Source organism: Salmo salar, chromosome 03 (assembly GCF_965601325.2).
Source record: "Salmo salar chromosome 03, fSalSal1, whole genome shotgun sequence".
NCBI classification, from domain to species: Eukaryota; Metazoa; Chordata; class Actinopteri; order Salmoniformes; family Salmonidae; genus Salmo; species Salmo salar.
The window spans coordinates 37,836,880-37,850,161 of NC_138293.1; positions in this window are offsets into that span (position 1 = coordinate 37,836,880).

Genomic DNA, 13,282 nt, shown 5'->3' on the forward strand with positions numbered 1-13,282 from the left:
ATAATTGTAATGTGAAAAAGCAAACAATCTAGGCCCCAGCCCCTAGATCAGTTGTCAAGGACCCTGAGTAATCAAATCAATCAAATCAAATCTTATTTGTCACATGCTTCGTAAACAACATGTGTAGACTAACAGTGAAATGCTTACTTACGAGTCCTTCCCAACAATGCAGAGATAAATAGCAAAATAATAGCAAAAATAAAAACACGAGGAATAAATCCACAATTCGTAACGATAATTTGGCTGTATACACAGGTACCAGTACAGAGACGATGTGGAGGGGTGTCGTGGAAATTCTTACACAGGGACACTCAAAGTCAATCTTAATGAATTATTGTTTATTGTCCGCGTGCCTGAGAGGTTCCAACCAACTCAATGCACCATAGTACACATATCAATTAGGAGCTCTCCCTGGGCAGTCTCAGCAGTTGTCTTATATGGCTATACACAGACAAGTTATATTTGCATGATTTAGCATAATTAATTAATCATTACCGTTTTGTTTCATTCATGTGACCGACCAATACTGTTTCATAACATGTGAAAGACCAATACCTCACGAGGCTTCTTCTCTTTAAGCTGAGACCTTGAAACTGAGATATCTTTAGTTCATTCTCAAATCAAGGTCTGGGCATACTGCCAAATTGCAGATACTGATAAGTGAGGATTCGTTAAATCAGCCACTTGCATGAACACAGAAATTGGTTATTAGAACAGCACATGAATAGAACACAGAAATTAGTTATCAGAAAAGCACAAACATAAAAATTCACATTACAGGGGTACGAGGTAATTGAGGTAGATATGTACATACTGTATAGGTAAGGGTAAAATGACTAGGCAACAGCATAGATAATAAGCCTTAGCAGCAGCATACTGTATGCGATGACTCAACAGAGTTAATGCAAAAGGTCAATGCAGATAGTCCGGGTAGCTATTTGGTTAACTATTTAGCAGTCTTATGGCTTGGGGGTAGAAGCTGTTCAGGTCTTGTTCCAGACTTGGTGCATCTGTACCGCTTGCCGTGCGGTAGCAGAGAGAACAGTCTATGACTGTGGTGGCTGGAGTCTGACAATTTTTAGGGCGTTCCTCTGACACCACCTGGTATAGAGGTCCTGGATGTCAGGGAGCTCGGCCCCAGTGATATACTGGGCCGTACTCACTAACCTCTATAGCGTTTTGCGGTCGGATGCCAAGCAGTTGCCATACCAAGCGGTGATGCTGCCAGTCAAGATGCTCTCAATGGTGCAGCTGTAGAACTTTTTGAGGATCTGAGGGTGCATGCCAAATCTTTTCAGCCTTCTAAGGGTGAAGAGGCTTTGTCGTGCTTTCTTCATGACTGTGTTGGTGTGTGTGGTTCATGTTAATTCCTTAGTGATGTGGACAAAAACGAACTTGAAGCTCTCAACCCGCTCCACTGAGGGAGATATTGTTGTCCTGGCACCACACTGTCAGATCACTGACATCCTCCGTATAGGATGTCTCATCGTCCTCGGTGATCAGGTCTACCACCGTCGTGTTGTCAGCAAAACTAATGATGGTGTTGGAGTCATGCGCAGCCACGCTGTCGTAGGTGAACAGGGAGTACTGGAGAGGACGAAGCACACATCCTTGAGGGGGCCCTGTGTTGAGGATCAGAGTGGCCAATGTGTTGTTGCCTACCCTCACCACCAAGGAGCAGCCCGTCAGGAAGTCCAGGATCCAGTTGCGGAGGGAGGTGTTCAGTCACAGGGTCCTGAGCTTAGTGATGGGCTTCAAGGGCACTACGGTGTTCCACACTGAGCTGCAGTCAATAAACAGCACTATCACATAGTGATAGACTGAGTTGGGCCTCTGGGGCTTGGTGCTGGCAATTGATTTATGATGGGTTGGTGATAGAACCTACAGCCTGCATTCCATAGACTGAGTTGGTGTGTGTGACCCGAGACAGAGAGAGCCTGTTGGAGTAGAACAAACCCCTCTTTGTTTCTAATCATCCTTGCATCTGGGAAACTAAGCCGGGTTGGTGGTAAAACAACACCTGGTGCAGTTAACCACAAGATGAACCCAAGGTGGCTTATGATGCCCCGATCTGCATGGGAGGGGTGGAACCAGCCATTACTAAGCCGTTTTAGGTTTACTATATGTTTTAACATTATCGGGGAGCTCTCAGTCCAATACTTAAGAGTGTGGGATCTACCAGATTAATTATTGCAATAATGAGTCGATATTAAATAAAGATGATAGTTTGAAGAAATTACAAAATCTCTCTCACTTGATTAGAATATTCCACGACAATATTTGGCTGATTGTTCCCGGGGGAATCCAGGTTAACTGTGCACAGGAGTTGCATTAGATGCAGCCGGGAAAGCCATACTCCACTAGACGGAGCAGAACAGATCCCCGCCTGGCTGGGAGCGTCAGTGGAATGGATACGTCATTTCAAACAGAGACAGAGAAATAGGTTGAGACTGACATTTCTTGGAAACGATTATTAATTGTATTTTTTTTTAAATTAGGTTCTGAGGGAACTGCCATCTGATGTTAAAATCCAAACCTGTGTGGACCGGATGTATAACATAACTAGAACCTGTGGGTGGATGACATCCAAAGCTGTGTGTACCGGATGTATAACTAGACCTTGTGAGGACTAGTTAAGGCCTAAAAGAGAAAGTCATGTGGGGGCTAGAGACCTGTATGGGCTCAAAAGCGCTACAGAGATATTAGAGAATGCATTACAATGATATGTTATAAGATAATAAGGTGCACCTGTATTTGTTTTGAACCAAACCCCATTTTAGAAATAAGAGATACGGAGTCCTGAAGGCACTGTCATTTTAAGGTTAGGATATCCTGATATTATTGTCATAATAAATAGGAAGTTGTGATCATACTGTCCTGAAGTAAGAAATTATTTGGAGTCCTACATGGTATGGACATGATGCATTGCAATACCATGGGTTAGTATTGTAAGATGCGAATGTATGAGTGGCTTATCCCAGGAACTTACCCTGAGATAGAAACTAGAAAATATTCCTGCAGGTTATAAAAATATTGTAGAAAACAACTAATTGATTAAGTGTGTTTTGTGAACAGTACTGTGTAAATTGTGATATGAGAGTTGTGTGAGTGTGGAAATAAGTGTGAATCTGAAGTTTGGATAATAACATATAGAAATGTGTATAATAAGCTGATTTAAATTTGGATAATTCGTTTCGATATATACAGTGGGGAGAACAAGTATTTGATACACTGCCAATTTTGCAGGTTTTCCTACTTACAAAGCATGTAGAGGTCTGTAATTTTTTTATCATAGGTACACTTCAACTGTGAGAGACGGAATCGAAAACAAAAATCCCAAAAATCACATTGTATGATTTTTAAGTAATTAATTTGCATTTTATTGCATGACATAAGTATTTGATCACCTACCAACCAGTAAGAATTCTGGCTCTCACGGACCTGTTTTTCTTTAAGAAGCCCTCCTGTTCTCCACTCATTACCTGTATTAACTGCACCTGTTTGAACTCGTTACCTGTATAAAAGACACCTGTCCACACACTCAATCAAACAGACTCCAACCTCTCCACAATGGCCAAGACCAGAGAGCTGTGTAAGGACATCAGGGAAAAAATTGTAGACCTGCACAAGGCTGGGATGGGCTATAGGACAATAGGCGAGCAGCTTGGTGAGAAGGCAACAACTGTTGGCGCAATTATTAGAAAATAGAAGAAGCTCAAGATGACGGTCAATCACTCTTGTTCTGGGGCTCCATGCAAGATCTCACCTCGTGGGGCATCAATGATCATGAGGAAGGTGAGGGATCTGCCCAGAACTACACGGCAGGACCTGGTCAATGACCTGAAGAGAGCTGGGACCACAGTCTCAAAGAAAACCGCCGTCATGGATTAAAATCCTGCAGCGAATGCAAGGTCCCCCTGCTCAAGCCAGCGCATGTCCAGGCCCGTCTGAAGTTTGCCGGTGACCATCTGGATGATCCAGAGGAGGAATGGGAGAAGGTCATGTGGTCTGATGAGACCAAAATAGAGCTTTTTGGTCTAAACTCCACTCGCCGTGTTTGGAGGAAGAAGAAGGATGAGTACAACCCCAAGAACACCATCCCAACCATGAAGCATGGAGGTGGAAACATCATACATCATTCTTTGGGGATGCTTTTCTGCAAAGGGGACAGGACGACTGCACCGTATTGAGGGGAGGATGGATGGGGCCATGTATCGCGAGATCTTGGCCAACAACCTCCTTCCCTCAGTAAGAGCATTGAAGATGGGTCGTGGCTGGGTCTTCCAGCATGACAACGACCCGAAACACACAGCCAGGGCAACTAAGGAGTGGCTCCGTAAGAAGCATCTCAAGGTCCCGGAGTGGCCTAGCCAGTCTCCAGACCTGAACCCAATAGAAAATCTTTGGAGGGAGCTGAAAGTCCGTATTGCCCAGTGACAGCCCCGAAACCTGAAGGATCTGGAGAAGGTCTGTATGGAGGAGTAGGCCAAAATCCCTGCTGCAGTGTGTGCAAACCTGGTCAAGAACTACAGGAAACGTATGATCTCTGTAATTGCAAACAAAGGTTTCTGTACCAAATATTAAGTTCTGCTTTTCTGATGTATCAAATACTTATGTCATGCAATAAAATGCTAATTAATTACTTAAAAATCATACAATGTGATTTTCAGGATTTTTGTTTTCGATTCCGTCTCTCACAGTTGAAGTGTACCTATGATAAAAATTACAGACCCCTACATGCTTTGTAAGTAGGAAAACCTGCAAAATCGACAGTGTATCAAATACTTGTTCTCCCCACTGTAATGTTATCTTGGGGTTCCATCCATCACTGCCATCATAGAATATCACAGGGTTTTATGGAGCGCGGGATGTTTATTTTATATGTATGGGAAGTAGTGGTAATTCTATAGGTTTTTCTGAGAGGCTAGGGAGTCCTTGATGTTGTAACGGCCGTCGTTCAAATGAGACCAAGGTGCAGCGGAGGATTTGTTCATCTTACAAGATATTTTAATAACCGAATGAACACTATACAAAAAGAACCAAAAAATGTTCTGTCAGGAACAAACTAAACAGAAAACATTCACCCACAAACTCCAAAGGAAAAACAGGCTGCCTATGTATGACTCTCAATCAGCAACAACGATCTACAGCTGTTCCTGATTGAGAGCCATACACGGCCGAAACAACGTAACACACCAACATAGAAAAAGAAACCTAGAACGCCCACCCATGTCACACCCTGGCCTAACCAAAAATAGAGAACAAAAAACCCTCTCTATGGCCAGGGCGTTACAGATGTCCGAGAAACCAATGTTTTTGGAGTTCCGCTGGGAGTATGTTTGCTGCTTGGTGGCGTCGGAGAGTGATTGATGCGAGTACCTAAGAATTTCTAATGTTATATATATATATTCTGTGAATATATGAAAATATGATGAATTGTATGTGTGTATAATCGATTACTAGAGATTTGATAAAGTAATAATGGGAATAATTATGACATGCAACTTAAACAACCCATACGTAGACATACGTAAGGGGTGTAAAAAAACATCTGAAATGTTCAGAGTGTTCTCTTTATGGATCATTTGATAGAGATAAGGTTAAAGCAGTATATGACTGTCTACAGGATCTGGGAGGTAAAGGTATGTCCACTTTTGGTAAAAGTATGGGGAATTGACTTACCCAATGAAAATATAAAGCTTATGGGATTTTCTCCGTCCGGGTAGTACATTTAAAGAAAACTGCCCATAAGCCCTAATAATTAGTTTTTTTTCGCAGTAAGAGAGGAGTTGCAATATTTGTCGAATAAACCCTTTTCCCATACAGTTAGAGCGAATTAAGACGGAATGTAGACATAACTTGTAATGACGTAAAAAAAAACGAATTAAGTTTTTTCATCAAATTAATAATCATTGTGGAGCAAATGTGATGTAATAAAGGAATTTCATTATGTCACAAGGGAAAATATAATCTGTTTTTATTGACCTCAACAGATCTGTTTCCAAATCAATGGAAACTCGTTGACTGCTAAATCCCCTTTGTGCATGTGAAATCTTTGCAAAGAAACACTTTTCTGGTAATTGTGTCATTATTATGTGCCAGACGTTAAGACCGCAAACCATTATAATTGGGTTATTTGCGGGATTTACTTGTCATTTCAATAGCATTGGGTCTATGGTACTGACAAAAATCTGTGTTTCCGATTGTAATTCAACTATTACCATGGTTTGCTTAGCTAGATACAGCAGCCAGTGTTTGTTTTACGACGTAAACTGAACAATTTAGCAGCTTGTTTAGTTCAAATTGAAAGGCTAATTTATTCAACATGAATAGCGAGGCGATTTCTTGGTAATACGTTTTTGTATTTCGTATTTGGTATTTTATTAGGATCCCCATTAGCTGTTGCAAAAGCAGCAGCTACTCTTCCTGGGGTCCACACAAAACATGAAACATAATACAGAATGACATAATACAGAACATCATTAGACAAGAACAGCTCAAGGAGAGAACTTCATACATTTTAAAAAAGGCACACGTAGCCTACATATCAATGCATACACAGAAACTATCTTGGTCAAATAGGGGGAAGGAGTTGTGCTGCGAGGTGTTGCTTTATCTGTTTTCTGAAACCAGGTTTGCTGTTCATTTGAGCAATATGAGATGGAAGGAAGTTCCATGCAATAAGGGCTCTATATAATACTGTATGTTTTCTTGAATTTGTTCTGGATTTGGGGACTATGAAAAGACCCCTGGTGGCATATCTGGTGGGATAAGTGTGTGTCAGAGCTGTGTGTAAGTTGACTATGCAAACAATTTGGGATTTTCAACATGTTAAAGTTTCTTATAAAAATAAGAAGTGAGGCAGTCAGTCTCTTAGCCAAAAGAGAATGGCATGCATAGTATTTATATCAGCCCTCTGATTACAATTAAGAGCAAAACGTGCCGCTCCGTTCTGGGCCAGCTGCAGCTTAACTAGGTATGTATTTTTTTATTTCACCTTTATTTAACCAGGTAGGCCAGTTGAGAACAAGTTCTCATTTACAACTGCGACCTGGCCAAGATAAAGCAAAGCAGTGCGACAAAAACAACAACACAGAGTTACACATGGGATAAACAAACGTAGTCAAAAACACAATAGAAAAATCTGTTTACAGTGTGTGCAAATGAAGTAAGGAGGTAAGGCAATAAATAGACCATAGTGGCGAGGTAATTACAATTTAGCAATTAACACTGGAGTGATAGATGTACAGATGAGGATGTGCCAGTAGAAATACTGGTGTGCAAAAGAGCAGAAAAACAAAAACAAATATGGGATGAGGTAGGTAGTTGGTTGGATGGGCTATTTACAGATGGGCTGTGTACAGCTTCAGCGATCGGGAAGCTGCTCTGACAGCTGATGCTTAAAGTTAGTGAGGGAGATATACGTCTCCAACTTCAGTGAATTTTGCAATTCGTTCCAGTCATTGGCAGCAGAGAACTGGAAAGAAAGGTGGCCAAAAGAGGTGTTGGCTTTGGGGATGACCAGTGAAATATACCTGCTGGAGCGCGTGCTACGGGTGGGTTTTGCTATGGTGACCAGGGAGCTGAGATAAGGCGGGGCTTTACCTAGCAAAGACTTATAGATGACCTGGAGCCAGTGGGTTTGGCAACAAATATGTAGCGAGGGCCAGCCAACGAGAGCATACAGGTTGCATTGGTGGGTAGTATATGGGGCTTTGGTGACAAAACGGATGGCACTGTGATAGAATGCATCCAATTTGCTGAGTAGAGTGTTGGAGGCTATTTTGTAAATGACATCGCCGAAGTCAAGGATCGGTAGGATAGTCAGTTTTACGACGGTATGTTTGGCAGCATGAGTGAAGGATGCTTTGTTGCGAAATAGGAAGCTGATTCTAGATTTAGTTTTGGATTGGAGATGCTTAATATGAGTCTGGAAGGAGATTTTACAGTCTAGCCAGACACATAGGTATTTGTAGTTGTCATATTGTAAGTCAGAACCGTCCAGAGTAGTGATGCTAGTCGGGTGGGTAGGTGCGGGCAGCGATCGGTTGAAGAGCATGCATTTAGTTTTACTAGCGTTTAAGAGCAGTTGGAGGCCACGGAAGGAGTGTTGTATGGCATTGAAGCTCGTTTGGAGGTTTGTTAACACAGTGTCCAAAGAAGAGACAGATGTATACAGAATGGTGTCGTCTGCGTAGAGGTGGATCAAAGAATCACCCGCAGCAAGAGCGACATCATTGATATATACAGAGAAAAGAATCGGCCCGAGAATTTAACCCTGTGGCACCCCCATAGAGACTGCCAGAGGTCCGGACAACAGGCCCTCCCATTTGACACACTGTACTCTATTTGAGAAGTAGCTAGTGAACCAGGCGAGGAAGTTATTAGAGAAACCAAGGCTGTTGAGTCTGCCGATAAGAATACGGTGATTGACAGAGTCGAAGCCTTGGCCAGGTCGATGAAGACGGCTGCACAGTACTGTCTTTTATTGATGGCGGTTATGATATTGTTTAGGACCTTGAGCGTGGCTCAGGTGCACCCGTGACCAGCTCGGAAACCGGATTGCATAGCAGAGAAGGTGCGGTAGGATTCGAAATGGTCAGTGATCTGTTTGTTCACTTGGCTTTCGAAGACTTTAGAAAGGCAGGGCAGGATGGATATAGGTCTGTAACAGTTTGAGTCTAGAGTGTCTCCCCCTTTGAAGAGGGGGATGACCTCAGGCGCTTTCCAATCTTTAGGAATCTCTGACGATACGAAGAGAGGTTGAACAGGCTAGTAATAGGGGTTGCGACAATGGCGGTGGATCATTTTAGGAAGAGAGGGTCCAGATAGTCTAGCCAAGCTGATTTGTAGGGATCCAGATTTTGCAGCTGATGAAGACATTGATAAGGAGGATGGATGTCAACTTGGTGAGGGTTGATAGTATGTGAATGGTAATGTGTTGTTAGTGGGTTTTTTTTGGATGACACTAATTATACCATGTTTTAATAAATTGAAGAAGCTGAGGTTTCAACAGAAGTTTAAATGATGAGTAGAGGGATTAGCTCCGGTTGAAAGCAAGCGGGCTGTAAGGGACGCAGGGGGACATTTGGAGCAGAGGTATGAGACCGAGGTAAAGTTGGTTTTATATTCACACAACACAGACATTCAACAGACATTCATCAGTTACAAGGCACACCAGTCATTTATTTATACGGCTCAAATTTAACAACAAAGAGTCCCCTTCCAGTCATTTTCTATTTTGGCTTTGTTGAAGTCCTTCTTTGTCATCCCCAGACAAGCTGAATGGTACCATCTCCTGAGGTAATAGATTCAACAGTTCAACACTTACAGCCAAATATTTAATACCCCGGGTATTCCCAGAACACATTCTGGAAAGTCTATAGATCCAGTGGTCAGTGTTCACTTCATTAGGTACAACCCCCTTTGTTGATGAAACTGGGAAAGGAGATAAACATCATGACCCCTCCTACACACATTCTGAAATTATTGTTTTATTATTGCATTGTGATACAAAAAGCGGCATTGGTGTGCTTTAGGACCATGCAGCCTCAGAGCGGTTGAGATGAGTTAATAAGTAACAAACCCCTTTGTTATGGCAAGCCTAAATAAGATCAGGAGTAAAAATGTGCTTAAGAAGCAACATCATAAGTTGCATGCACTCACTCTGTGTGCAATACTAGTGTTTAACATGATTTTTTAATGACTACCTCATCGCTGTACCCCACACAATTATCTGTAAGGTCCCTTAATCGAGGAGTGAATTTCATACACAGACTCAACCATAAAGATCAGGGAGGTTTCCCAATGCCTTGCAAAGAAGGGCACCTATTGGTAGATGGTGTATTCATACACCCAGTCACTACAAAGATACAGGCGTCCTTGCCAGAAAGGAAGGAAACCACTCAGGGATTTCACCATGAGGTAAATTGTGACTTTAAAACAGTTACAGAGTTTAATTGATGTGATAGGAGAAAACTGAGGCTGGATCAACAACATTGTATTTACTCCACAATACTAACCTAATTGACAGAGTGAAAAGAAGTAAGCCTGTACAGAATACAAATATTCCAAAACATGCATCCTGTTTGCAATAAGACACTAAAGTAAAACTGCAAAAAATGTGGCAAAGTAATTAACTTTATGTCCTGAATACAAAGCATTATGTTTGGGGAAAATCGAACACAACACATCACTGAGTATCACTCTTTATAGTTTCAAGCATGGTGGTGGCTGCATCATGTTATGGGTATGCTTGTCATCGGCAAGGATTAGAGAGTTTTTTAAATAATAAAAATAAACGGAATAGAGCTAAGCACAGGCAAAATTCTAGAGGAAAACCTTGTTCAAACATGGAAAAACCAGCGAGATGTATACTGAACAAAAATATAAACACAACATGCAAAAATGTATACGATTTTATTACAGTTCATACTGTATAAGGAAATCGGTCAATTTAAATGAATTAATTAGGCCCTAATCTATGGATTTCAAATGACTGGGCAGGTGTGCAGCCATTGGTGGTCCTGGGAGGGCTACTTGGCAGCCAGTCCTACCCACTGGGGAGGGAAAGCCAATCAAAATGAGTTTCTCCCCACAAAATGGCTTCATTATAGACAGAAACACTCTTCAGACAGAAAGACAACATTTGAGAGAAACAAGCTTTTTGTGCTTATGGAACATTTCTGGGATTTTTTATTTCAGCTCATGAAACATGGGACCAACACTTTACATGTTGCGTTTATATTTTTGTTCAATATACACTGCTCCAAAAAATAAAGGGAACACTTAAACAACACAATGTAACTCCAAGTCAATCACACTTCTGTGAAATCAAACTGTCCACTTAGGAAGCAACACTGATTGACAATAAATTTCACATGCTGTTGTGCAAATGGAATAGACAACAGGTGGAAATTATAGGCAATTAGCAAGACACCCCCAATAAAGGAGTGGTTCTGCAGGTGGTAACCACAGACCACTTCTCAGTTCCTATGCTTCCTGGCTGATGTTTTGGTCACTTTTGAATGCTGGCGGTGCTTTCATTCTAGTGGTAGCATGAGACGGAGTCTAAAACCCACACAAGTGGCTCAGGTAGTGCAGCTCATCCAGGATGGCACATCAATGTGAGCTGTAGCAAGAAGGTTTGCTGTGTCAGTCAGCATAGTGTCCAGAGCATGGAGGCGCTACCAGGAGATAGGCCAGTACATCAGGAGACGTGGAGAAGGCCGTAGGAGGGCAACAACCCAGCAGCAGGACCGCTACCTCCGCCTTTGTGCAAGGAGGAGCAGGAGAAGCACTGCCAGAGCCCTGCAAAATGACCTCCAGCAGGCCACAAATGTGCATGTGTCTGCTCAAACGGTCAGACACAGACTCCATGAGGGTGGTATGAGGGCCCGACGTCCACATGTGGGGGTTGTGCTTACAGCCCAACACCGTGCAGGACGTTTGGCATTTGCCAGAGAACACCAAGATTGGCAAATTCGCCACTGGCGCCCTGTGCTCTTCACAGATGAAAGCAGGTTCACACTGAGCACGTGACAGAGTGGAGACGCCGTGGAGAACCTTCTGCTGTCTGCAACATCCTCCAACATGACCGGTTTGGCGGTGGGTCAGTCATGGTGTGGGCTGGCATTTCTTTGGGGGGCCGCACAGCCCTCCATGTGCTCGCCAGAGGTAGCCTGACTGCCATTAGGTACCGAGATGAGATCCTCAGACCCCTTGTGAGACCATATGCTGGTGCGGTTGGCCCTGGGTTCCTCCTAATGCAAGACAATGCTAGACCTCATGTGGCTGGAGTGTGTCAGCAGTTCCTGCAAGAGGAAGGCATTGATGCTATGGACTGGCCCGCCCATTCCCCAGACCTGAATCCAATTGAGCACATCTGGGACATCATGTCTCGCTCCATCCACCAACACCACGTTGCACCACAGACTGTCCAGGAGTTGGCGTATGCTTTAGTCCAGGTCTGGGAGGAGATCCCTCAGGAGACCATCTACCACCTCATCAGGAGCATGCCCAGGCATTGTAGGGAGGTCATACAGGCATGTGGAGGCCACACATACTACTGAGCCTCATTTTGACTTGTTTTAAGGACATTACATCAAAGTTGGATCAGCCTGTAGTGTAGTTTTCCACTTTCATTTTGAGTGTGACTCCAAATCCAGACCTCCATGGGTTGATAAATTGGATTTCCATTGATTATTTTTGTGTGATTTTGTTGTCAGCACATTCAACTATGTAAAGAAAAAAGTATTTAATAAGATTATTTCTTTCATTCAGATCTAGGATGTGTTGTTTAAGTGTTCCCTTTATTTTTTTGAGCAGTATATATTATCCATGTCCTGGTTCACCCTCGACGCCAATAAACATAGAATATTACAGTTCTTCAGGTACCATTGACTGGATAGCCTCGAGCGGAGCTTGTCCAGTTTGTTCTCTAGTGATTGTATGTTCGCCAATAGAACGGAGGGTAGAGGCGGTTTATTTGATCGTCAGGATGCCGGCTTGTTTGCCTCCCTTGCACCGTCACTTCCTCTTTCGATTCCAACATTTGAGCTTTTGGGACCCAAAATAATTATTTGAATTACCTTCAAATATAACTCATAGGTATAACATTTAATGTGAAACACAAAATGTAATGAGGACATGTTTATTCAAGTGCAAGTGTCACATCACTAATGTGGCTCCATTGACAAGCTGCTTCAGCAGAATAGACCCTGTAAGTTAGTGTTTGTAGAGTCGCTTCTCTGCATCATATTACTCACCATCAAAACAGAAGCACTATCATATATCGCCAAATCAAGTGAAATGCTTGTAAAAACAGTGTGTGTGTATGTCAGTCCCCGATATAAAAATACTTCAAGTTCACTGTCATTGTATTTGGGGAGAGTCAATACTAAGCAAGACTGTCATATACAAGGCCGTAAAAATGGATTCCACTGGGAGAAAAATAGAACAATCCTATGGACAGTTTCTCTGGATTATGGGTTTCTCTGAGATGTTACATTTTACTGCCTCTCCCTGTTAAGAGATTGCACTGAGCATCAACCTTTTACTCAAACTCAAGGGACAGTGAATCTGTTTTGTCGGGACATTGAGTCTGTTTTGTGATCAACGTTTATTGCATTGATGTCAACCACAATCCATCAGCCAGAGACAATCATAATTGCTTTACAAGACGTCTGTAGCTTTCAGGACACCCCGATGTCTCACAGGTGGAACACTCCTGCCTCACTCTCTAGACCTATGGGAGATATCACTCCTCTCCTGGACATCGCTG